At 43.2% G+C, this 26,827-nt stretch overlaps 1 long non-coding RNA gene across 1 annotated transcript in view; it reads right to left on the reverse strand.

Annotated features, from left to right (window-relative positions):
• Positions 1-25,545, reverse strand: part of LOC119149340 — a 35,833-nt gene extending 10,288 nt beyond the window's left edge. The window contains exons 1-2 of the long non-coding RNA XR_005104660.1: positions 25,287-25,545; positions 10,986-13,747 (exon numbers count right to left, since the gene is read on the reverse strand). This is a non-coding gene — a long non-coding RNA (uncharacterized LOC119149340). The remainder of the gene's footprint in view (positions 1-10,985; positions 13,748-25,286) is intronic.
• Between the last annotated feature and the right edge of the window lie 1,282 nt (positions 25,546-26,827).

Below are 26,827 nucleotides of genomic sequence, written 5' to 3' on the forward strand. Positions count from 1 at the left end.
AGACTGTAGCTGACCAAACTCCCAAGTTTCACACACTACGTTCATAACCTTCTGCCTCCCTTATGATTTCATAGCAAGTGTTCTTGCTTGGGGAGGGAGACGACTGTATGTAAAACTGAAGTACAGTTTCAAGTGCACATATAGAGATTAGTGCTTCTAATGGAATACATTAGGTCTTCCTAATGTAGCCTGGTGTATCGGTTGCCTTATTTGCAGTGAGAGTGCCCTGTCAGCACCCATCCACCAAAACACCCAGGGCTTTTTTAGCAGGGCTACCACTGCTGCCCAGTGACTTCCCAGCCTGTGCTGATGCACGGGGTTATTCTGTCACAGGTGCAAAAGTTTACATTTCTCCTTGTCAAACCATTCAAGCTGTTTAGGTTGGTCTAGTCCTCATCTTTAGCAAAGGTCTTTTGGATTGAAGCTGTGCCATCATCTTGTCAGTTTGTCACTTATCCTAATTAAATATCTTCTATAAATTTGGTGATGGTTGATTCTGTGTTATCAGTCAGTGTTGATGAAGATAATAATTCTGTGTTGATGGAGATGTTAAACAACCCCCACAGTACTCCTCTCATGAATGACCACCAACCAGATGTGAGCCACCCTTAGAGCCCAGAGGTTCAGCTACTCTTCAGTCCACCTAGCAGTTTGTTTCTCCAGCCCATACTTCTTCAGCTCCCAAATGAGAGTGCTGTGGGTAATGCCATCAAAATCATTAATAAAGTCATCAGTGTGTTACATTCATGGCTCTCTACTTCTCCACACAGACACACTGCTGTAGAAGGCAATCCATGTTGACTGTTTCAGATTACATTCTTACCCATCACATGTCTATGAATGGATTCCAAGAAGATATGTGCCATGATCTTTTCAGGAACTAAAGTGAAGCTGGGCTGTCCTTCACACAGTGAAGTTCCCTAGGCTGTCCCTTTTGCACTCCTTAAGGATTTACTGCTAGTCTTTTTCCTGTTGTCACAAACCTCTCCCAATCATCATGATTTGTCAGAGAGAACAGGCAATACACTATGAAATCACATAAGATCTGAATACATTCAGGTTCTCCAGGTAGTATCTACTGTGTTGTTCCCACTCTGTTGCCTGTCCCTCCACTCTCCAAATTGTGCTGATATACACAGTGGTCTGGGAGTAAATTTTGCTTCTGAAAGCCAAAGCAAAAAAGGTTATTTGAGTTTCTCAGACTTTCCCATATTGTCCAACATTAATCTGTCTTCTCCAACAGAACCTCATGCGCTTTTTCAGCTAGCAGGATACCTGTAGGATCTTTGCTGTCCTTAAGATTACCTCACTAAAACCACCTTCAGGGCTTTGACCTTCCTGATTTTGTATGTACATATGCAAGCCATAGTTTCTTATAACTCTTTTGCTGCCTGTCCTTCTTTTAGGACCTTGTATGCTCCTTTTTTGTGTTGCAGTTCATCAAGAAACTGCCCACTTCACCATGCTGGCCTTTTGCTGCAGCACCCACTCCTCCTGCACAACATGATGGTTTGTTCCTGAGCTCTTCCTATTTTGTCTTTGAAAATCAGCCTTCTTCCCATTTGTGACACTTCCCAAGGGATTCTACCTAGCAAATTCCTCACTGTGCTCTCCTAAACTCCAGTCTGAACTCACATTCCCATCTCTCCTCTGGATCCTGAACTCAACCCTCTTGTGGTCGCTGCAGCTGAAACTGCAGCCCTATTTGACCTCGATTCTTCCCTTCCCATGAACAACTCATCAAGAGAGCATCGCCCTGGTGGACAGTTTCACAATTTACATTACAAAAGAGCTAATGATGCTAATGAGCATTCTGGGATCTGCCTGAATTGCCTGAACAATATGAAGTTGGCCTTCTGACAGATGCTTGGATCATTGAAATCCCCTCTATGAGCTCACCTAGATGTTCTTCCGAAGTTCAGGAACTAGAAAGGTCTCTTAACCTTTTTCCTGGATGCTAAGGCAGGAAACCACTTTTAAAACATACCATTTTTTAATAGCATAATTTGTTTGTTATCCAAACAAACCCGTTGCACCTTCATGGGTAGGATGAATTCAGCTCTTTACCTGTCTGCTTGTGTCTTCTGATATTGTATGGAGAAATTAGATTTCCTGCTACAACTGAAAAACTAATTTTTGTGCGATGAAAACAAATGTCAAAGATGAGCCATAGCACAGTCAGGGGCTTACATGATGAAGTGGTTATTTATTTTTAGAGTAAAGCGCTAAAATACAGAAACTTACGAAGTTGTGATGTCTACATCTTATTGCACTGCAGCTTTTTGGGCATTGCACATTCTGTAGTCATTTCTATATAGAATCACATTCTTAAAAGGATACATGTAAGAATGTATGCATTTACTTGTAATGCATACAAGAAAAAAGATGTCTGATGTAAAAAGGAGCAAGAACTTATCCCCCCGTGGGAGGAGAATGTCATAATCATCTAGGCCTAGTGTGTCAAGACTTCATGTGTTCATAGACCAGACGATCAGAGACTCACCAAAACTCGCAGAACTGATTTTTACCAGTATCTGAAAGTGTAAGTGTCCTGGCAGTGTCCATGTCCTTCTGTCTAGGTAGTTCAGGCTTTCATTTCCCCATAATCTCTAAAGATACAAAATGCTTTTGGGTTTGGTTTGTGGGTTGGTTTTTTTGTCTGTGTGTGTAAGCTTCTCAGATAAAGGTCTGGCAGGACTTACTCTCTGTCCTATGATCCACCTCCTTCCCAAAAGCATATGTTTCAGCCAGAAAAAATGATTAAGCATGATAGAAATAAGAGCTCTGCCTCTGCTTCTTTCTACTCAAATGGTTACTTTTTCATTAAGAATAAACTCCTTCTGTCCTGCTTGTATCCTGCACCTCAGGTTGGGAAAATCAGGATCCCATTACCCTTGGAAGCAGGGTCTGCTGCAGCTTTAAGAGCGTTTTGGATCCTCTTCCTGTCTCTGAAATCATTCCCAGTGCCTTCAAAAGAGGTGTGTTTGTTGGCCTCCTTCCTTATCTTACACACACACAAAGTTTCTGCAACTCCTTTCAAATGGACTTTTGAGGTTTTAGTCAGCACTTTGGGTGTCAAATTATCCTGTAACAGTCTTTGCTGAGGTCTAAGTACCCAATGATTATACTTAGCACCACTTCTCCAGCCTCTCTCCCTAACCAGGATGTTTGTTTTTCGTTAAGACTCTTACAAGTTTAATCTCCTCGCTGGAATTTGTATTTGCCTAGCAAACTTAAATTCCCTCCCACTGGCACCCGCTAGCATCTAACAAGGTAAGCCATTGTTACCGGGTGTCTAATTCCCCAGCAAAGCCAAAACCTCGTCTACCCAAGACCCCTTTGGCTGTTGCAGTGTGCTGGCTCTGGGAACATACCGGTGTGGGTGCATTTTGCAGGGCCTGAGGGTGCTCAGTTTGAAGAAATTGTCAGTACCAGTTAGCTTAGCCTGCTTGAGCCAGCTGGTCATGATTTTTGCCAAGTGGCTGTTTAGCTAGATTTACCACTCTTAGCAGGATTTTTATAAGGACTTATCAATAATGGGGATTAGCCCTGATCTGAGCCCTCGGAGACCAGGTGCTGGTACAGGCACATCCACGCAATCTCCAGTGCACAGGAGGAACCAGCTCCTTTTACACCCAAAACCTGTCCCTGTTTCAAGGTGCAACCTGCTCCACCAGTGGGAACTGCTGATTTCTGGGGCTGTGCTCAGAACAGCAGCAGTAGCCACCATCCCTGGCAGGCATGCTATGCCCAGTCCAGAGAGGATAACTTCCTCTAAGGCCTCAGCTCTTCGGCTTGCACAGGAACAGCAGATGCTTCTAGTTCAATTCCCCAAGTAGATGCCAAGAGCTGGAAAGGGAGTCTCTGTTGCTGTTATACTTTGTATACGCTGTTGGCAAGAGCACTTTTTGTTAGCATGACTGCATCTATGCTACGGCTGCTGCTGGCACGGATCTTCTGTATTAAAATGCATGCCTCTACCCCAGCCAACATTCTTGTTGCAGCCAACATTTCTGGTGTAAGCCTAGCTGCAGCTCTCAGCCAGCTGTGATCGTACACAACTAGCAGTGTCTGTCTGCTCTTTGGTGAAAGGTCCATCCTGGAGCATGATGTTCTAGCAATGGCTTATCGGTAATACCCAGGCATGGAAAGGCTTCTGAGTTTTTTCATCTTTCAGCCTAAAGAAATTATCAGAGCAATGGTAGTTTTACACTCATGATATTGCTACCTTTCGTGTGATTCCTGCCTCACAGGGAACTTTTCCTGGACCTCAGAGAGAATGGAGCATTTGGAGGAAAATTGTTTTTAAAGCTAAACCACTCCAAAATACCCATCCATCCATCTTCAGCCAAACAACAGAGGTTTGGCACCACCTGCCACACTCTTAGCCATCTTCCAGCTGCATCTGAGCATGCTTACAAGAAAGAGTCATGCTGAGAGACAGCTACTAACACATACGGCTAAGGAACAAAAAATACAGGGAAAAGCTCTGCTTCTCACCTCCCACTGCTTCCACCATGATGAATTATTCCAGAAAATCAATTAAAATTTGTTGTGTCTTGAATTCTGCATTTGGATGCAATTCTTTGAGCTTACATACTCTGGAAGTGCCACAGGGAAGAAAAGCATTATAAATTGGTGCATGTTATGTTGTAGGAAAACTTTCTTCCCAAGGCAATAGAAATTACACTCATTTGAGCTTCATCAGGCTATCTCCTAGGGCTTTCATTAGCAGAAAACCTTCCTGAGGTTAAGCAAATGTTGTAACAAGATTAAATGCACGGTGCAGTGATGGTTAAGGATGATCAATGTGACAAAGTGCGGTTATTGCAAGTTCAAGGACACCCACCTGAGGGGTGTCCATCTCAGAGGGCAAGGACAAAGAGATCTACCAAAGAATGGCAACCCCTGGCACATGCAGGCAGAGGTAGGAAAGGTTGGGAACTTCATATGTTAGAAGGTCTCCAGCTGCTCCATTTGTGCTGGTGAGACCAGGCCTCAATGTAGGTCTTGTCCAAGTGAAGAGGGTAACCTTGGTGGCAAGGCTTTACATCCAGTGCAGGAGAACAGTGAAAGCTGCTGTGGGGATTCACCTGAGCTGTGATTTATGACTGTTCGACGTCATTGCCGAAGGGCTACCACCAAGCTCACAGGGGCCAGCAGACAAACTGTTGCACAAGCCTTTAGGAAGACCTTGTGTTGAAGGGGAAGCACAGGTGCTGAATGCAACAGCAGCCAGGGAAAATGGAAGGGAAGCCATCCATTTAACACTCAAGATTTAAGACAATAACCTACTTGAGGCAATTTTGCTTTACACACCCAGGAGTATCTCATATTTTTCTTTTTTGATAGCCCCTTAGTCCCTCCACAGTGATAGCATACAAAACAATATTCACCTAATTCTCACTTGGATTTAGCTTTTTTCCACAAAAACTGGACATGTGGGCTACTGTACATAGGGCAGAGCTGCCAGTAGCATCTTTTGAACAGGCAAACAGACCTAAAGCCACAGAGAGCTGTTGCAGTGGTGACCAGCTTTCAGCTGGCTGCCTCCCAGGGATGGATTTACAGTCCTTGAATACGCCAGCGTTGAATGGTAAGCGGCAGAAACCTGAGCTAGCCAAAAGGAAATGCTTAAAGGAAGGGCGTAATATAACCTAACACACACACACCCAGCTCCTCTGGAGCTTGGATGGCTTCCTGCAGGCTCCTGGAGCTGGAGTGCCAGCCTGAACCCCACCCCATGGCTCCCTGTCTGGGCAGGGGTGCTCACCCCTCTCACAGACACACTGCTTGCTGTGCATCAGGGACGTTGCCTCTTTTTCCCAAACCATGGCCAAGTAACTCATGCACTCAGCTCTGACCTCCCTTCCATTTCTTCTGCGCTTAGTGCTCACGTTTGATATCTCGTTCTTCCCTCTTTGGCACCACTCACCAGCTGTCAGCGCCACAAGGTCTCCCTAATGCTCCAGGAAATTTGGGTCTTACTCACCGTTGTCTCGATAGGTTTCATGATTTCTTTCATTGTATTGAGCATGAAGCAGATACAGTGATGCCACCCAGGCATCACTGATGCCGTCCTCCGGCATGGTTAAGGAAAGGGATAGGAGACACAGGAGTATACACAGGAGTGGGATATACCTGAAAAGAGGCAGAAGAGGCATGTGGGAGGACAGTGTTGGGGACATAGCTGGAGACGCACTCTTGGGGGGAGATGCTCTGGGCCCGAGGAGGTACCTCAGAGGGATTGCGGCCATGCCTGACCCATGCTGGGTCAGGGACACCTCTGCAGCTGGTGGACAGAGAAAAAAAAGTAAGAAGGGAGGAACAGTTAAAAGAAACCCTTATGCACAGACCTGTAGAAGAATGGAGACAGTGGGTTGATCAGCACTGATAACACGCAGCTGTGGCCTTGCCTCAGCGGCAGTGGGTTGATTGACATGGATGATGTGCAGCTGTAGCTCCTTCCTGCTAAGTGGTTAAATAGCCCTGAGGACTGGGAGAGGGGGTCAGGTGGGGGGGGGGGGGGGGGGGCGGAGAGGGGAGTAGAGTAGAGTAGAGTAGAGTAGAGTAGAGTAGAGTAGAGTAGAGTAGAGTAGAGTAGAGTAGAGTAGAGTAGAGTAGAGTAGAGTAGTGGCCTGGCCTGGCCTGGCCTGGCCTGGCCTCTGGGGGAAAGAAGATACGGTACAGACAGTAGAATCTCACCAATGGTAAAGCCTTGTTGTGGTCTACTAGTTTGACTGTGCTGCAACACAGACCCACCACCCAGTGCTGTCCATTGCCTCACTAAAGGAGCTGGAGCTGGACTGAGTTTGAGGGACTGGTGGAAACAAGGGAAGCTGAAACTTGGGAGGTGTCTGGCTTAGGTTGAGTCTGGAGAATGGGGAGGAAAGGTGTTTCCCTAAGTGTTTGTTTAATTGTTGTCTTTTCCTCAATATCCAAATCAGTAATTAAAATTTTATGTTAATTTGCCAAAAAATTAAATTAAGCACAAATCCCCAAGTCAAGACTCTTACCGGTGACACTCATGGAAAACTGCTTCTTTTATTACACAGTAGTTTATAACTAGTCCTCTTGGTCTATTTGGGATTCCCAAGTCCTCTGATGAGAGACCATGGTCTGCAAACAACACTGCCCTTGTACTAGAGACAGATTTGGAAAATAGCTACAAGCCCCTTGTATGCCTCAGTTCCTCCAAAAATCCCTTTACCCCTTTTGCCTAGTTCCGTTCTCTGCACATCTTTCCAAGTCCATAAATATTCTTCTTGAAAAGTCCAGTTCACTTTCTCTGTTACTGTATACTTAATCTCAACAGCTCGATGCACACAGACTGGAGTCAGATAAGCCAGGTTTCATTTAAGAGCAGCTTACAGTGACTGCAGTAGTTGGTCTTTTCCTATTCTTTTTTGGTTTAGTTTTGTTTTTTAAGAAAAAAGCTACCCAGCTGTTGGACAGTTCAAAATCCATCACCTCCAAAGGACATCTTCGCACGTTGAAACCTGTTCCCTTCTACATGTTCACTCCTCCCATACCCTCGCTTATTGCAGAGCAATGGAGGTACAGCTCACCATACTGGCTAGGGGGGTATTTTAGTATGTACAAAGAACTGTATCACCATGCACAGCACTGCCTCATTTTATGTAGAATGTGGGGAAATAGTTGGGCAAACCACTTATGCATATGGAAACTATCATCCCCAAACCTTGGCCAGCTTCACTGGAACACCAAAAAGCTCGTCGTCTCTCCAAGGACTATTTTCCTACAGTGTTTCAGTCTTTTCTCGCTCCCACTCATTTTGACACTGAAGCTGTTCAAAACAATCTATCACTTTCTTCTTTTTTCTTTCAGATGAAGGGAGAGTATTTTCCCTGTCTACAAGAATAGCTGCACTTTGTTACTTACACATTTAAATGGAATTAATCTGGGGCAGAAACCTGGTCTGGAAAGCTTCAGCTCAGAGGCTGAAAGTTTCAGCAGGTAATTAGCATCTGAAAATAGAGCCTTAAACAGGAACAATCTGACTGTGATATTCTAAATATATATCCCAATGAAGAATGAGGGAAGAAGCACTCTGTTCCAGGCTGAGCACAGATACCTATCCCAGTGGAGAACTGGGGGGAAAGGGAGCCTCTAGTGAAGAGTGCCACCTCGTTACAAGTCCGAGCCAGGGGAAGGACTGTGCCTGCAATAGCTCTGGTAGTCCTTAGCTGGTGTATTTTAGGTACTTTTATGCCCTTTCACTTCTATTGTTGAACCACTCCTCCCTCTTCAGCATACTTAGCATATCTGAAGTAGAAAGTACTATTTTTTCCGCTTTACAGATGGGGGGCTTTAGGACAGGGATACTGAGATAGGAGCCCTCAGAGGTATTTTGGTTCTTAATTCAAAGGAGAATCAAGAACTCAAATGCACATAAAGGTCTGGGACTAACCAACCTTCAAAGGCTGCACACCCATTCTGTGGTGCAAATCACGTTAGGTCTCCCGAGCCCTGGGCTTGTGCTTCAGCGCCTAGAGATGCTTTCTTCTGTTACAACAATTGCTCCTGAATTCAGTACGCTTTCTTGCTGCATAAGGGAGCGAGACCACTGCACTTACAACACGGACCGACAGGCGTAGGGCATCCCTCTGCTGCAGGTTTCTGCCTTTGATGCTTTGGATGTGACCCTGCATCAGCTCCTCCCTTTGTCTGGGCAACAGGCTGGGGGCAAGCACATGGCCGCACACCCTGCCTTCACCAACCCTGCTGGCAGGGTGCCATCGTTCTTGCCTGACCATACCCTCACACTGCGGGTAAAATTTGGCATCCACTCCTAAAACCTCCTCCTATCTCTCCATGAGCCCCAAGAACGGTGGGAAGAGCTGTACTTCATGGAGAGGTATTTTTTCTCCCCTCAGACTTCTACGATACTATGAATGTCTTAGAGCAGCCACAGTTAGACCCAATGGCAGCAGATCTTCAGGGAATTAGTTCAGGTGGTTTGGAGACGAGCCCTTCATAAATCTTCTTGAAACTCCACAGATTTATTCCTCATGTTGGTTCCTGAGAATCAAACCTTAACCTCCAAAGCAGAAAAATGTCTCTTTTGTTAGAGGATTTAACTACTACTTAGATTCATTAGCAAAGGTAATTTTGGCCTAATTAGCCTTCTAATTTCTATGTTATCCCTTGTAGGAATATGCCCTCAGAAATTAGTAAAATGGTTTATAATATATGCTAATCACCATAATCTGATTTGCCTTTAATTATACATGTAATGGGGAAACTAATTAGAAGATGAAGAGTATTCAGAAGGGCCAAAGTATGTAAACCAGGCAAAGAACAGAATATTATCATTAAACAACAACAATAAAATGCATTTAAGTATATGGATGATTATTTGTTTCCTATAGCAGAAATATCAGATTGCTTCATTTCTTTTATAGCTCCGTATTGTAGCAAATCTGATTCATAAATCTAATGACAACTGTGGTTTTGGCCTTACAATCTGCCTGCCTTGAAATGGAACACCTAATACTAGGACAAAAATATTTGCAGAACAGAAGACAAAGTATAAATAAAGTTGCAAATTATAATAGTGGTTTCCAAATGAGATTTTTTTAGTTTCAGAATTTCCTACTTGCAGAAATCATGTCACTGAAGTTTCCTGAAGTTTCTTCTGTGTTTAAAAAAACAGATAATGTTGGTGGATCTTTTAGGAACTTTGCTGTGTAATCTTTCCCTTTCCATGGATTTAATGAACAATAACAGAAAAAAATAGCAATTTCCTGGGCATTTATTATTTCCGTTCTTTAAAAGTACATTTTGTATGAAGTACTGTCAAGTTCTACCCACGTTTTAAATGCTGCAGTGTAATGTGACTTTGCAAAGCACAGTGAGGGAGGGAGAAAAGAAATTATAGCTCTTCTATAAAGTTGTCAGAAGGGAGTAATTTAAAAATATCTTGTTACACAAAAGGACATAAATTAGCGAAAATGAAGATATTATAGCTATCCATGCTTTTTAGCATAAATATTTGAAAGGATAAGCATTTTGGGGGTTGCTTGTGTCTGACTATAGGAGAATTCAGATGTAGTTTTGGAATTTGTCTGGATGAAAACCAGGGGTTTGTTTATTTGTGGCTTTTATAATGGGTTTTTCCTTGGTTGTTTTTTTCCCTATTAGTACACTAAACTTGACAAAAGGCAATATGTAATTGCACTTCAACCACTCCAGTAAGTACCTCAGTGAACGCTTGTTGTCAGTGGCAGAGTCTACTAACAGGCTGCAAGGTGAAAGGCGGGGGCTGATGCACACGCTTTGCCTCTCTCAGCCCGACAGATTTGCCGGAGCTTGCCTGACAGTCCTACCTGCGCTGTCTTTACTTTGTGCCTGACCCTGGAATTGCATCTATAATGGATTTTCTATTTCAAAAGACCAGTTGATAACATTTGCACCAGTTTTCAAACATTTGGTCTTTAGTTGGCTGTTCCCATGGGTAAGCTACACATCTTTGATCACGTATGTGGAAAGCATCCACACCAGATTTTCAGGTAGTTTAGGAAACAAGTTATCATTTAATTGAATGTTCAAGTACACAGTGAAACCCAGCATGTCTGTCAAGTCAGGAGCTTTCAGAAACCAGAAAGACACCCTGGCTCCTCAGCTCTAGCTTGGCAACCAGCTTCCATAACTTAATGCAGAGGGAAAACTGCTGTCCCCACAAGAGCACACCATCCTCTCTCAGTACAGCCTGCTGTTATACCTGGTCACATTCTTGGCCATAGAAAAATTAAGCCAACATGTCCCAGCAATGCATCAGTGCTCTGCTTGGGTACAAGCTGTTTTCCTCCATGCAGAAGTTCTCAAGGAGGCTTCATTGCACAACAAGCTGCAGGTTATTTTTCAGCAAAAATACATCAGTATCTGACATTGTTCAGCGTTTCAAATCAGTGTATTTAAATTACAAGACAGAGACTCAAACACTCAAAATTTCTCTTTGTTACCTTCAGTCTGACATATTGCTGGACAGGCTGGTGGCCACACACAAGTCACGAGGTGGAAAGGACACCCTGAAGCACAGCACAGAAAAAGAGCACATTACCTAAGTGATTAGTAGGTACAATGTATGAGGCAAAGAATCCGATTTCCATTATCCTTTGGCATGTAAACACAAAAAGATAATAGCTGATATTTTTATTTTGAAATAAGAATTCTTGTGCTGAAGGCCTTCCTAGATCATCAAAGTTAGTTCATTTCTTTCTGTGGCTTTATTTCAGCAATGGATTTGGCCTAATGAATATCATGTGCATCCCCCAATTTAGGCATTATCAAGACATGTCCTAATTTAGGCAACTTAAAATATCAACAATTATATTTTTTAATGACTTCTGCATATGTGAGGGGAGATCCCAGGCTTTCAGCAGCTGGCAGCAGGGATCCCAGCACAGCTAGGAACGAGATGTCATAACATCTGTTAATAATGTCTTAAGAGAACTAACCACACAGTGGGACATGCCTTAAAGCTTGTTCTTAATTTTTTAATATGTGTTATTAAATAGAGAATTGGGGAATCAGAGCATATTCATACATTTGTTACTTCCTCTGTCAATAGGACAAAACCAGGCCAGAATAAATTAAACATGAGCCAGCTGAAATATTAATTTAAAATAATATTCTGTATAGACACAGATCTTGCATGGTGGCAAAATATTCACAAGATTTTTTCTAATTGTCTGTGAATTTGGAATTTTGCTGAATAATTTGAACAATTAACTTTCCCATGAGGTATTACAATTGTTTCAACCATTCACCAGTCTTCTCTTTTGGGAGGTAACTTAAGTCATCTGGTATTGATTACTGCTATTGGAACTTTAAATGGCAACAAACTTAAGCAAAAACAACCTGTACCTTGTATAAGTGCTCACAATAATGGAACAGTATTGTTGTGATTGGGAAGCCTTCAGCACAGCCTTACAAACAGCTGGTAGCTTTCTGAACATTTGCAGCCATCAAACAACATGAGCAGCACTAGCCAAGCATGAAAAGACATTTTTATTTCCACAAGCATATCACGTTATTTAGCATGCCCTAGCACAAAGAGAAAATCTCAGTAGTCAGTGGAAGTCTCCACAGATCACAGTGGGTCTTGAATCAGGCTCCCAGCGATAACCTCCTAATGCAGCAAAGGACCTTCCCAGGGCATGGGTAGATGTCCTGCCTAATTCCAAGCCTCATAGTCAGGGGTCAGAGTTGCTTTCTCCTTCTCCAGCAGACTCACTGAGGAAGCCATGCACATGCACAGTGCTGCACACATTGCCACAAACCATCACCACACAGTTCACTGCGCAATCCAAATGCCATCGCTGCTCATGGCCTCATCCATTTCCAGAAAGGATCTACGGCACGTCTTTAAGCCTTTACATGGGAAGGGGTTTGTGTGGATGCAATCTGCTTACAAACAAAGTCACAAGCTAGAAGATAACTTTTGTACTTTTTAAAGAACAGTCAAATGGGAAAGGTAATCACCCATCCCTTCTAGGCTTCATTTGACCTTCATCTAATGTTTTTCCATGGATGTATAACTGAGCGAGCCCAAATGCAGCCACACAGCATAAATTACAAAAACATGCATAGAAAAGATGCAGCGTGGTGAAGAATTATATGAACAAATCTGGATGACATTTAACATAAGAGTTAACGGTCATATTGTTCTTGGGTTTTACTGAAAATTACTGGGCAGTCTCTGGAAAATATGCGCTGTTGTGAGTCTGTTCAGAGTTTTTATCAAAGCTTCTTTGCAATTAGTGGCAAATTATTGTTCATTCCTCTGGAATTCCTTGAAATATGAACGTCCTGATTTCAGCCTAATACCATTCATGGCCTCACAGTCTGCAGCTCTATGAGAAACGTGTTTTAATAATAAATGTAATAGCAAGTACTTGTGTGGCAAGCAGCAGTGATAAAACGTTAGCACCATTCAACAGCATTTTCACTGTCAAGGCACTTGACTTGCCAACCTTTAATCTTTACATCTCCCAGGGAGATGAGTGTGTGATCACTTTATCTCAGTAAATGTAGTGACAGAAGTGGCTACTGTCCCCATCCCCAGGCTGGTGGGTCACACCCTGATAAGCAGCAGGGTCCTGCAAGCTCACTTTGGCATCGCGGAGGTAGGCTTAGCTGGACGGAGGTACCGTTCAAATGTACTGGTCTTTTCTTGTTCAAGTACTTTACAGCCCTGTGAGTTAATTATTACTCCTTTTCTGGCCAGAGTGAAGGCACACATGTGGGAGCTGCTTGCCTGGGGCCAGGGTGCTGGAGCTGAGATGGAGCCAGAGGTCTGGGGAGCCTGTTGGCCTCGTCCTCCCAGTGCTTGCAAACATCCTGCTATAAACACGGCAGCTTCTGGGCTGCTTCTCCATTGCGCCTCAGAAAGGGGAAATCTTTGGCTTCCCAAATCCAATTTCTCCCACATCATCACTCGAAGTCCCTCATGGGACTGGAAGTATGGGGACTGGCTGATGCAGCCTGGCCAAGCTCCACAGGGTGAAGGTTGTCCCTGGAGATGTGGTGGAGCCCAACTGCAGCTCTGCTCCACCCTTGCTCCTTCCTTCCCACTGCCGTTGTTGTCAAGGATGGTAGGTAAAATTGTGGAGGAAAGAGAGCAGAGCCACCTGGCTGGTCTTCCTTCCTAAGGGAAGTTTTCCAGCTGTGTGTCATCTGTGGGCTGTGCCACTCTTTTTTCCAAGGGAACACTGCAAAGTCACTTCAGTGTGAGAGAAAATTAGAATTAAACATTCCTCTACTACAGAGTTGCTCAAAATCTTGATGCAGCAGCATCAACCCCATCTACAAACATGGTGTTGATGGGCCATTAGGGTACACTAACAGAAAAATAGATTATTATTAGCTACATCATTGAGAAAAAGGCGGCTTTAAAAGTACTACAAATTGTTGGGGTTTTTTTGTTTTTTTCACAGCTGTAAGGTATAAGGCAAAGAAGATTAACTACAAGGGAAATAGATGGAGTGGTGTCACTACTTTTATGGTTGTTCCTAACAGAATAATTGTCAGTGGCATGAACAATGGGAAAACATCGTTAAAGTGCAAAATGTTTTTAAGTAATTTATGCGGCAAAACAAACCTCTGACTTACACAACAGCCAGAGTGAAGGCATGCAATGATTTTAGAGGCAGAGCTGTTCCTAACAGTTCCTTTGAATGGATGGGATGCATACTGTTTCTTTTCCTCAAATAACAAAAAATGTTACTAATTTGATTAATGATGAACCTTCAGAAATTAAAAATGCAGCATGGAAATCTTGATTAGCCATCATTTCTACCCGAAGATAATGATTGTTAATGATTAATTAACAATTGCTTAAATGAGTTCCTGCAGCAATTGGATGAAATTATACAGGAAATTACTGTGCTATAGTACACTAGACAGATGATTCCCCTGGTGTCTATTTATAGAAGTAAATTGCACAAAGCAAGCAGCAGAACAATTATCAAAACTAATCACTCCTGGAACTTTGAATCTTCTTTACCTTTTATCTGGGGCTGTGAAATGGACAGATAATACCCATGAAAAGCCGTATCACCAGTGGCAAGGCTTAGCACCTGGGGATGGACGCTGACCACCAGTGCCAGCCTTACAACATATGCTTTTCATGCTCCCTCATAACCTAGTTTTGAAGGAAAGTATAAAAAATTGCAGAAAGACTGTTTTCTTCAGTGACCAGTGTCACGGATTGTAATGATGGCTTTATTTCTCTTCAAGGGCTTTATCCAGCAGAGAAATGCAGACAGACAACTCCATGTGCAGCTGCGTGACCAGTGGTTTCAAGGAGCACTACAGATCTACTGGCATTCATCTCACTGCAGGATCAGTTCTTGGTAATTTGTTTTACTTATGTGTGCGTGCAACAAAGTAAGGATGAGAACTGCTTTACATTATGTTGAAAAAAAATTGGGGAGTGGGGAGGTGGTTTAAGGGGAAAAATGATGCAATCATCAGAAAATTATTTGAAACAGCAATAAAATGTTAATAGTTAATCAAAAGGAGAAATGGAATACAAACCTAAAAAAATTCTCACATGCTTGTATTTTGTTTAATAAGAGAATGGATGATTCACATGGAAAAATATGTTCTGTGTTCAACGTCTGTGGGAGAGTACTGTTACAACATGCATAATGTGGTTTCGGAGAGAACAGTTTGGCTTTGTAATAAAGATGTGGGCTTCAGTGGTAAGAAAAGTCTACATTACTTTAAAAACCTGTCAATGTTCCAGAAATTAAACTTTCTTTAATGGAAAAATATAGCATCATTATTCCCAAGCTGTTATTACGACTTGGTCTTGTCATGCAGAGAAATCCATGGTCAGTTATCCATGCTACTGAATCAATTGATAGTCTCTTTGAAAGATAGCATCCTATCCATTTTATAACATTATAGTAACACAGCTACAGTGTAATCATCTTCGCTTTCACAATATATGGGGGTCATAACACTGCATTGGGGAAAAACATCCACATCCTAAAACTTTCATTGCTCCTTCTGGGCTGTAAACCCCTTACCTACATCTGCTGTTGCACTTATTTTCCCTTCCCTCCTGCATCCATTTATTCAACATGGAAATCTACTGGCAAATGAGCTTCTTATGCAAGTTTCCAAAGGCAAAACCTTGTTTCATGGATACAAAGGGAAGCCCAGGTTCATTGCCTTATTCAAAACCAGTTCTGTCAATGATTGCATCTGATGGAAATGCTTGGACCTGAATTTATTCACTGTGGGGTGTTTATACATAGCACGTGAGGAAGGTACATGTGGTCCTGGGCATATATCAACATATTAATGTGAGAGAACTCCCAGTGCTTTAGGCTGAGGTGACCTGCTGAAAAGGGTAGCAGAGACACAAGATCCAGCTTCTCCATAACTCAGAACTGAACCCAGATGAGTACTGAAGAGAAAATAAATGTATCAGTTCTTTTTTCTAATAGCCTTCTCTAAGAAAAATTGTAAATGGGTGGCACATTATTTTAGTTGCTCATTTGTTTAAAACATTGCAAATGATCTGATTATCTGTAGCAGAAGTACAGTTATTGCTCATATAGTGTAACTTGGGACAATGTAAATTTCCATTCCTAGCTATGCTAATATCTGGAAACAGAATTTTTCAGTATTTGCAATTAAATCTAGTTACAAGTACTTAGAGGAATGGATGGATATGTTTGAAACAAATAGGTGAGCTGGAGAAAGGAAAAAAAGAGAGAAGGAATCTGTTACTGAAAAACAGCCATCACCATATCCATCGTTCCTGCATTTCAGGTTGCCAGAGCCCAGGACAAGAGAAAATAACTTGTTTAATTCATTAAGAAGCAAAGCAAAGATGAAGCTTTATTTCTGCTCTTTGATCCTAACTTCCTGAGTAGTAATGTTTATAGCCAGAGCAAAGATGAAAATGTCCATACACCTCTCATCCAATCTGAAAAATGTAGTATGTTTCATTTCCCCACAAAAATAAGATGCTAGGAAATCTTCAAGTAGGAGAAAGCTTCCATTGCCAGCTACTGTAGGAGAGTAGCTATATTCCTTCAACGCTGCTTTCCTGTTAAGAGGTATAAAGAATGCACACTTGCAATTTGGCATGACTTTGACTCAGGCTGTAGCTTTGTTCAATAAACACCACTGACCACGCCATTTTTAAAATACATATGTACACACACACACAAAAGGCAACTCATTTAATGTATATTTTTTGTAAGTAACATTCAGGGGGAAAAAATGAAACTGAAAACTCCAGAGCACTAGCAGCCACACTAAAGGAGAAAAATGAACCTTTTAGTAATATTTACCTTAGTGACTTGTATCAGCAATCCTGATGCAGACTGAAGTAAAATCTCTGCAGCCAGCTCTAACACATGCTGCATATAATTTGGAAAGAGCAGTATTTTGACACCTTCCTTTTGGCTAAACCTCAAATTAAGACCCAAATCCTGTGCATTACAGAACATTCCCATGTGCTATGGAGTGCTCCCGGTTGGATGCCATTTACCCCTGCTCCCAGTAATTCAAAGCCCCCTTTATGGCAGACGTTTGTGAAGATCTATTTAAGATAAAAGAAACACAGGTTCCAGTTTCCTCTTGGGTTTCATTCTAGGCCTGGGGAAATTAGAGTCAGATAGATAGAAAATGTTTCTCCTATAGACAGGAGAAATCCCAATTCCACAAAAGGAAGCTGCCCACAAGTCCTCAGACATAGGATGGCTGCACCAGATTTGGCATGTAACTGGAGAGCGTAAACTGAACGCTGTCCCTAATGATGAAGTTCATGAAAATGGCCTTAATTGGGTCCTTTGAAAATGATGAAGAATTGAGTAAAACTGATGAGCCAGCAATGACCATGGAAACAAGCCACTACAGCCACTCTGCCAAAAACAAGCAAAGTGATGAGTTGGCCAAAACACTGAATTGAAAAGAAACTAAGCCCTCTTGTACCCGCAATGCTCTTCTGTGTTAAAACCCACTCTAGCTATAGAGCAAGAAACCTGCCTTCCTGTCCAACTCCTCCCTTCCCTTTTGTCTTTCAGATTGTTTGTTTAGAACATAACGTTTTGTAAAGCTTCACGGCTCGCTCCCTCAGTATGAGACATTCATTCCGTATATACCTCACCTTGTACAGACAAATCCTTTGATGTTAACAGCCTGTTTGAACAAATAGTATCATGAGGACTTCAGAATCTGGCCAGGAACAGCACACATGTACCTTTCAAACCTTCACCGACAGGTTGTTCACCAGCCTGTCCCCATGAGCGAACTGCCGCACTTTTTGCATGACCTCCCTTCTTCCCATCCAACACTCCCTGTCCTGTTATTCACTTGAATTAGAAACAAACCAAATGATATTTCTGAGATTTCAAAGCCTTGATTTCAGGATCAAGGAGTTATCTACCAGGATGGTGGAACATGTCTTCCTTCTTAGGCCTCCCAAAAGGGTGGGGGGCAGTCAGGAGCCTGTGTCTCAGCAGAACAGGGATGCAGGGGTGCTGCACGTACCTGTGCCACAGCACTATACACATCAGCTCCTTCAGCTGAGTTTTCAGGATATCGGATGCCTAAGCCTCAAGCAACCACTGATGAAGGACTACATAGTACAGCCCTACATTTTAAGGTAATAGCGAGCTGATATTTAGCCATACAAATTCTACAGACTGGTCACATGTTGGATAAAAATTTACCTTTTCCTGAGACATATTTAATCTGCAGCAGAAATTCAGAGCTCGCTCTCTTTCTTGTCCCTCTAAAAATCATTTAAACTTTTGTTATCAGCACGGGGCAAAGCAACACACACTTGGTGCTCGCCCAAGGGCTGGAGTGGGATGCACGTGCTGCTGGAGCAACATTTCCAAACAAATGCTGTCCAACTGTCATAAATATTTCCAACAGCAGGTCTCTGTGTTCAGACTCTTCAAACACATGCTAACGCAAGCCAAAATTGTACTCAGCAAGGCTGCATTGGGACTTAAGGTAAATTTGTGGATTTGTGTTTGCTGAGTTGGGCCTTTTGCAGTGTAACTTGGTACTCAAGATGGATGAGGAGCCACCTCCTGGAAAAAAAATATTTCTGCAGACATTTTCATATTGTTTTAAAAAGTGCTGTGAAAAAATATGGAAGTGCTTCAGCTCCAAAGGCTGAGGAGTGCAAGATATTTTATGAGCCTAAAATGCATAAATGTCCTAAGTACACCATCTCCACTGAACTCTCTAGAAAACATGCCATGGCAGGAAAGTACAGAAAGGCAGTACAGTGTAATTTCTGTGCTATACATCCAAATAGGTGGCCACATCTTCCATGGAGAGCTGCAAGACCTGAGCCATGGTGTGGCAACACCAGCCTGTTCATCCCACTGACTTTGATGCCTGTGCAGGGACAGTGAAATCAGGTCCTGAGGTCACAGCCCTGTTCTGCAAAGGTACTGAGGGTAACCTACTTAAGATTCATTCAAGATGATGGGACTTAAGGTATGTCCTTAAGTATGCATTTTACTGGGGAGATTACTTCAGCCCTGATCAAAAAAAAACCCACCTTCTTGGAAACCTCTTCAATAAAAATACTGTAGATATAGAGCCCAAACCCAGAAAACTGCTGCAGACTGTAAATCAGTGGAGCCCACTGACCTCCTGAGCTGCACAGGTCTGTCCCAGCTGTGTAACAGAATGAAACCTCCGCTGGGGTCAAGTTCACAGACCAGCGCAGATGTTAGGACCCCTATGGCTCGGCAGTTAGGCTGCATGTATATATGTTCATAGAATCATAGAATGGTTTGGGTTGGAAGGGACCTCAGAGATCATCCAGTTCCAACCCCCTGCCGTGGGCAGGGACACCTTCCACTAGACCAGGCTGCTCAAAGCCCCATCCAACCTGGCCTGGAACACTTCCAGGGATGGGGCATCCACAGCTTCTCTGGGCAACCTGTTCCGGTGCCTCACCACCCTCACAGGAAAGAATTTCTTCCTAATGTCTAATCTAAACCTACGCTCTTTCAGTTTAAAGCCATTACTCTTTGTCCTATCGCTACAGGCCCTACTAAAAAGTCTGTCACCCATCTTTCTTGTAGGCCCCCGGTAAGTGTTGAAAGGTGGCTATAAGGCCTCCCCAGAGCTATCTCCTCTCCAGGCTGAGAAACCCCAACTCTCTCAGCCTGTCTTCATAGAAGGAGTGCTCCAGCCCTCTGATCATCTTTGTGACCCTCCTCTGGACATGACAGCTCCGAGTCCTTCTTATGTTGGGGTCCCAGAGCTGAGTGCAGTACTCCAGCTGGGGTCCCACGAGAGTGGAGCAGAAGGGGAGAATCACCTCCCTCAGCCTGCTGGCCACGCTTCTTTTGATGCAGCCCAGGATATGGTTGGTTTTCTGAGCTGCAAGCGCATGTTGCCAGGCCATGTTGAGCTCCTCGTCCACCAGCAACCCCAAATCCTTCTCCTTGGGGCTGCTCTCAATCCATTCTCCACCCAGCTTGTATTTGTAGTTGCAACTGCCCTGACCCGTTTGCAGGACTTGGTTGGACTTGGCCTTGTGGAACTTCATGAGGTTCACATGGGCCTGCCTCTCAAGCTGGCTGCACCACAACGGTGCCTCATTAAACACAGAGGAGGCAGAGCCCTGCTCAGCTCACACACTTGGCGGGTTACTGCACAGATGTAGAAACCATGATGCAAAAGGCAGCCTTCAGCCTAGCCCCTTGGGACCCTGGGTGTGGGCTGGCCTCAGGGACCTCAGTTCCTTTCCACCTAACATGTGCTTTTTGAAAATGGAGCAGAGCGCCTGCTTTTCTTTCAAATCACAACTGGGAATAGATGGATGGGTAGCAGCTGAGATATTAACTGCTCAGAACCCTTGCTCAGGACTCCTAGGGCACTAAGTCCCACTTTTCTGGCCAGTATCCAAGGAAGTGGGCCAGCCCAAGCTGGGACACTCCTGGCCCTACAGAGCAAGTTCAGGGAGGGAAGTGGATGGAGGAGCAGGGAGGAGCTGTGTATTTGTACTGCCCCAGAGCTGGACACCTCTGATGGGGAAGCCCTGGGCTCCCTGTTTGCCTGGGTAACTCCTAGGGTGCTCTTACAGGGAGCAGTCCCTGAGTGATGAACCAAAGCAGCCCCAGGCATTACGAAGAGCAGGGTGGATAACCCCTCATCCCAACAGCACGGGCTCGCCCCCTCTTCTTCACCCACACCTGGAAGCCCTGCTTTCACAGGGCAGCTTGGAGCCTGGTGAGGGGGGCAGTCCTCCAGGACCACTGGCATCCTCTCTGCTGGGAAAGAGAACTAAATCTGAGTTTCTCAGGCTCTTGTCGACTGCTCTAATTGCAAGGTTATTGCACACAATAGCACCACAAGTTGCCTTCAGGGAAGCTGGCAATGGTATTCCTGCGAGAACAATCCTGCCTGTGTACTGAGCACAGCAATGGCTGTGGGCAGGAACATTTTGCTTATGATCCCAGCTGGCCTCCGGCATCCTCCACACCCCAAAGTGACATCCGTGCCAGAGCTGGGGCAGATCTCGGTCTACGTAAACACGCAGGTCCAGCAACCTTAAAATCAGGAACGAAGGAAGCTTTGCAGTCAGGTATAAACATGCTTCCCCTTTAACTGTCCAAGTCCTCTACTGTATCTGACTCCAGGTTGTACACAATGAGGTAACACATGTGGAAAAAACCCCTATGATTCAACTTCTCCAGGTGCTATGGTTTAATACAAAAATCATATCTGACATCTAGTCAACATCAGCAACAGTGACAGCTGCTGGTCTTAGACGAATGCAGGAGTGCTGACACTGCAATGTACAAATACAATATTGTATATCATCTGCACGTGTCCCCCTCCCACCCACCTGAAATTAAGCCTTCTGGGAAGGCATCCAAGAAAGAGTACACCTAATACTCAGGCCCCTTGTCTCCTGTGACAAAACCCCATAGAATGGAGCAGATTTAAGAGCAACAGAAAACCTAAAGCAAAACAAAGAAAACCCTTTTTAAGAGCTATGCTGAGTGCCAGAAGGCTAAACAAAGACTTTATCTACTCCCAAAATAACAAATTGGTCCAGTGCCATGAGTAGTCTAGCAGTTCTGGAAAGAGTATCAATGCCAACAATAACAGACACCTTCGGTCAAATATGACCCCTTTAAGGAAATTTACCATATATGACTAATTCAGACAGACAGTAGTAAATCAGAAGTCTGTTCCTCATCTATACATGAAATGATTTATAACACAGTGAAATTCTAGCATTAGAGTGGTATATTGCATAATAATTTTCTTTTGTATCTATTTATTTTTCCAACATTTCTTCTCTGAAGTATAGTTGAACTAGGGAGAAAAGAATCAAACTAAAGCACTGTATAAATTCAACTGCAAATGTGCTGTTAAGACAAACTAAAATAACACTGAAACTTGACATGAGTTTTTTTGAAAAGGTCAGGGCAATAGATGAGAGGTGAGGTAAGCCATTTTTCCTCCCAGTCCACATGAAAATAATGTGTTTGTATATACGTATGTATACATGCATGCATGTGTCTGCATGCTGTACTGACTTGTGAGCTGCTCTCAGGCAAGGAGGGCTAAAATAAGCCAGATGAAGGCCTTGGGGTGGTGGCAGCAAGAAGACTGCCGGGCAAAGGGATTAAAAAAGGATTAGGCAACATGGTACGTCCTGCATTTTCCATATGGTGAGAGCAGGAGGAGTGGAGAGGCAATGAAAGCAAAATGAGTACCAGGAAGTGTTTGTATAAGCAAGTGAATAAGCCCTAGAAACTACTTCCATATACATTTCAGAGGTGTTTAGAGTAGAAAACACCAGGGAATAATTACATTTACACAGATTTGAATATCATATGAAGTTACAATAGCTAAAATAAACAGCTCCAAGGACCACTGATTTTCCTCATTCAAGAAGGACTTTGTTTGGCTGCGCAAGCCAGAGCAACAAGAGCAGTGCCCTGATGGCAGCCAAGCTGTCAACGCTTCCCATTTGCAGGACTGGGCAGCCCACTGTTTCCCCAGTTATAAAAATTCATTTCAAACAACAAAGCCCTAATGATGTGCTGACCCCCCGCAAACATCCACACGCAAGTGCAGGGTCTCCATCCTCAATGCTGAAAGCCTCATTGGGCTGGCACAGAGTTTGCTTGAGCACATACAATCCCACTCCTGAGCTACCAGCACAGTGAACAAAAGACACGGGCAAACAGACTAGAAATTGTCTGGCTGAGTGCCTTGCCAGCCTTGCACTGATTGCCTGGCTGTGAGCTGGTGGGCTGCAAGCAAGGAAAGAAACTGGTAGAATGTCCGGCACATCCAAGCCTCCAGGCATCCTAAAGTTAACAGTTAATGGGATTTGGTGTTGAATCTGCGTTACCGAAAACTGATTTGGTGCCTAACTAACTGGCCTGCCTGTCATAGCGCCAAATGAGCTGTACTGAAGTACACCAGCACTTGGAGGACATTTTCCTGAAATACCAAATGGGTAAGAGCAACCCATGTGTGCTGAGAAAGGAGGCAATCTGTGCATGAGAAGTCTTCTGCTCTGTGCCCTGAACTTGTCAAGTCCTCCCTAAATGCAAAACAGCCACAGGCTGATGGAAAGTACCAGCATTCATTATCAGCAAGTATCTCACTCAATGGTTAAATCTTCATCTCTCAGCTGATTTCCCTATTGGTTTTGGCACCAGACTCCAAATGCACTGCAGGCAGTGGAATCGTCCCATTCCCTTCTCTAGTTTTTAGAGAAGACCGTTGCAAGTATCACCAAACAGTAAAAATGGTGCTAACTTGCAAAGCAGATTTATTTTACCTTACATCTTTTGCAATAAAAAAACAAACAATCAAACAAACAAAATCCCCTTCTATTCTGCATAAAATGACTGGGTTTTAGAAGAGCTAATTACTTCTGATTTCTGTTAACCTTTTTGCTAGGAACATAAAATGAAAATGGAAACAGTATCTGGTTGCATGACAACAATTACATGTAAATAAATAAAAACAAATATTAGTTGTGCATTTCAGGCCCATGTAATTATTCTTAGAACATTAAAAGCTGGTTATGGAAGAATGCATACAACGTCAAGGGGCCTTTTAAAGGCCTAATTCACACCAAATAACCACAGGCTGGAATCAAAACTCTTTTGTTTCTGTTGTAAAGCAAACACAAAGGTTAGAATTTGGAATGTAAAATTTATAGGAAAGCTTTTTAATGCTGGAACACCTGCTGAAATTTTTCAGTGCCTGTTATGCTTTTGCTCCATGGCTGTTCGGTGGGGTTTGGCCCGAGTTGTGCTGAGAATTTGCTGTTGGAAATACTGATGCTGTGGATCACTGCAGGAACAAGACTGAAACTGCATATGGTGAAGGACAGACGGACAGAAGGCTGCTCGCTAAATGACCAGCACCATAACAGCAACACCTAGCATTTCATTTTCAGACTAGTATGTTGACCCTTAATTAGTGACAGGATCATAGTTGCAACCAGCTATGAGGGCAATTTGGCTCTCGGGAGCTAAAACTTATTGCCACCACTCAGCTATCCCAACGTTGGCTGCTGTTATCCTCACTTTACAGGTAGGGGGAAGACGGCCAAGGAAAGGGAGCAAAAGCCTGTCCAGACCTTACTGAAATCATAGGCTTCTTTAGCTGTCATTAGTGGGTTCTTGAGCCTCAGCCCTGGCTAAGACAAGGGTCTCACCTACTCTTAGGAGGATTTTGCAGCCCAGCAACACCATCACAGCCCCACCAGCACAACGGCTGGTGGCCACAGCTGCTTTAGCACAAGGTACACCAGCCCCTGGGAGAGAGAAATGCCAAAAGACCTTTCTGCTCTCCCTTCCACTCCAAGCCACATCATGGAGCCCAAAACCAAGGCCATTATGAGCCCACAAAGCAACGTGTTAAACTGCAGGGTACAAGATGCTAATTCATGTTTTTTCTATCGAGAGTGGAAAGTTTTAGGTGATTTGCACTGAACTGGTGGCGTATACTTGCACTGAGCTCAAATGTGCAGATGAAATACTAGAGAGTAAATGATGTGTGTAACTGAGGTTCAAAAATGACAGACCACTACGGCCATGTGTATACCTACATATCCATATATACATACAGATATGTATAGCTATATATATTTCTGACTTGAAAACCAGTCTCTGAGAAAAAAAAAAGTAAAAATTATTTTGAGTTAGAGGAATAAGCCTTTTTGGTGGTAAGGAAATTTCAATTAATGTATTGCTTATTAAATCTTTTGAACATCTGGACTGCTACAGGAAAAAAATCTTAGGACAAAAAAAATAACCAAAAATAAATCTTACTGTACAAGCAGTATCATGACTTGCAAGGAACACAGAAGATACACATATTTCTGCATCTAGCAGCCAGTTTGGAGTTAATAAACTTCTGAGTTTTAAAATAATTTTTTTCAACCTAGTAATAAATCCTCTTTCATGCTGATGCCTGCCTGCCTACCTTGTTCAGTCTTCATGTCTCAAACAGCATTAAATGCTGGCTCTTTGTCCTCATGCAGAGACCTTTTCCACTGGGACCTTGCATATTATCTTCCTACTTACCTCTGTTCCAGTTTTCCCCATTACCAATCATCTTTCTTCCCCCATTGACACATTTACCTTTTTTGCTCTCTTTGCTTCCTTTTCTCACTCTGAGCTTCACACCTTCTCTTCTGCCTGTCATGGTCTCCCCATTTACCCCTAAAAGACAACCTCCAGAACAGTTTTTTTTTAAATAAATCCTTGTTTAATTCCTACCTTTTAGACAATCTCATTCACCTCCTCTTCAACCTCTGTTTGCATGTCTTCTCCCATTTTAATTTTTGGGTTAAGCAGGCTGCCCTTCTGACCCCCATACATGCTGTCTCTTTATGGTGCAATGTATCTTTTAATTAATTTTATGGAAGAATCTACATCCCAAGGAAGACCAGAAACAACCCTGTGGTAGGTGATGGCAATTTGCTGATTTTTAAAAGTTGTGCAGATATTTATCTCATCTGTGCTAGAAAAGTTTACTGCTGCCCAACATCTATACAGATAAACTGACTTTGAACACAAAGCAGAATCAATAAGAAGTGCAACAGCCTCGTTTTGTAGCCTTGCTAATGAAGCGTAAAAACCAAACTGACAGCCCAACAAAAAGAAAAGAATAATTGATTTTGAATGTATTCCAAAGGTGACATTTGTAACCCAATTAAGGAAAGTACTGTAACTTGTTTGGGCTTTTTCCTGACCATGGAATTTCACTTTTGTTAAAGCTGGATCTTCCTTTCTGAGTGATAAAATACGTGTAGGACTCTTTTCCACTGTTGCATTGCTTTTTTACATCTGCATTTCTCAGCAAAAGAGATCTGTATTTTACAGGCACTGCTCTACCTTAGCAGGACAGTGTGTATGCTGTTACAGAGTGTGCATTAGGTGATGATGGCCATCATAATTTGAATGCAGCACTAAAGATAATGAATAAGCCAAGCGCTGAAAGCTGACCATCAGCACCATACAGAAGAGGTTCTGATACCCTGTAGCCTCCTAGTGCTTCTGTATTTATGTCAAGAAAAAGGGATTACTGCCAAGACTCTGTGGTGTGCAATAGCTAGCCAATGTGATCTTCTTAGGCTCGGCTTGTTTTCACTCACTGTGTGTGGAAGGGGGTCATAAATTACTATCCAAAGTAACCACAGAAAAGCAGAGTGCCTTACAATGATTTGTTGCTGATGGTGTAGTTATATGATCAGCCAAAGCCAGCATTGCTAATAGAAATTATTTTTCCAGATAGTTTTAACTGGGAGCTGTTGCGCACCCTGATTAATGCTGTGGCCAAAGAGAGGGACAGAGCACGGACGGAGATGTGAGTAGAAAAAAGCAGTGTGGCCAAGGGACCAGGGGAGCACCCATGCTGGTGCTGGCTGATGGGTATCTCTACCAATTGTGGAAGGCAGCATCCAAGATGAGAAGTTTCTGCTGGGCAACTCACATCAGCTGCTCACTGTGCACTACGATGGCCTTTATGTTAACACAATCAGAGACATCTCCAAGCACACAGCCTTGACATCCTCTCCTTGCTGAAATCTTGGCATATAACCAGCATTTCCATGGTACTATTACCTGGTTTTACTGGTTCAAATAATTCTTTACTGATAGAGGTAATTAAAATACTCCAACCAGTGACGATAACTGCATTAATTAATAATCAGCATCAGCTGATTTAACTCATAAGGTGTTCTTTAATCCTCAGATGGCACTGAGGTGAGCAGTTCAGCTCCCCAAAACACGTTGGAAAATGCAGATGCGAGGTGTTA

Source organism: Falco rusticolus, chromosome 5 (assembly GCF_015220075.1).
Source record: "Falco rusticolus isolate bFalRus1 chromosome 5, bFalRus1.pri, whole genome shotgun sequence".
In the NCBI taxonomy this organism is placed as follows: Eukaryota; Metazoa; Chordata; class Aves; order Falconiformes; family Falconidae; genus Falco; species Falco rusticolus.